Here is a 773-nt window from a genome sequence, read left to right as displayed (position 1 = left end):
CCTCCCTTGTGAAGTCCATTGCTGCCATGGACCCCACTCACTGGCACCTTCCTTCTTTTTCCAGATGAGCCCCCCTAGAGACAGCTCAGAGGTGGCCTTAACCCACAGGTCAGGGCCTGGGGGCCCCGGGGCTCATCTGATGTGGGGCTGAGGCCTGAGGTGCAGCAAGGGGAGGGTCCAGCTGCCTGGGGGGCAGTGGGGTGGGAAGGGCAGTCCTGAGCCACGGGGTGCTGGGGGGGCGAGTGGGTGTGCTGGAGTCCTTTGAGTCAAGCACTGGGATTCATGCACACAGGCTGCACCGTCTGCCCCGAGACTGTCTCTGAGGCCAGCGGTCGTGGGCGAGGCTGGGGGACTTGGGGCACACAGTGGATGAGGGAGTTGCTGCCCTCACTCCAGAGTGAGATGTGCAGGAACCACGGGGCATGGAGGATCCAGGGGTTCAGGATGGGAACCGAGGGCTGGAGCCCCTTGCAGTCAGGGGAGCTCAGCCTGTGAGAGTGGGGTGAAGGCAAAAGATGGCGAGCGTCAGGGGGTGTGAGGTGGGGTAAGTTCTGTGAGACAGCAGGGCGACGGCAGGGGGCAGAGGGCATCAGGGGACATGAGGTGGGGAGAGTTCTGCAGGCAGCTCTGGACAGACGGTCGGCTAATGGAGGGACTTGGAGCGGAGTCCACATGGAGGCCAACCAGCAAGCGCAGCAGCATGGGGACCAGGGTGGGGTCGCCAGGTTCAGGAGGGCATCAGACCCAGGTCATGAGCCTTTTATGCCGCCTGT

General features: G+C 63.6%; 1 protein-coding gene across 1 annotated transcript in view; it reads left to right on the top strand.

The window, feature by feature from the left end:
- Positions 1–773, top strand: part of LAD1 (ladinin 1) — a 21562-nt gene that overhangs the window by 4838 nt on the left and 15951 nt on the right. The gene's annotated exons all lie outside the window — the stretch shown is intronic.

This window comes from Bison bison, unplaced genomic scaffold (assembly GCF_000754665.1).
Source record: "Bison bison bison isolate TAMUID 2011002044 unplaced genomic scaffold, Bison_UMD1.0 scf7180017864524, whole genome shotgun sequence".
Taxonomy (NCBI): Eukaryota; Metazoa; Chordata; class Mammalia; order Artiodactyla; family Bovidae; genus Bison; species Bison bison.
The sequence above is the reverse complement of the archived record's forward strand: the minus strand, read 5'-3'. Positions and strand labels throughout refer to the sequence as shown.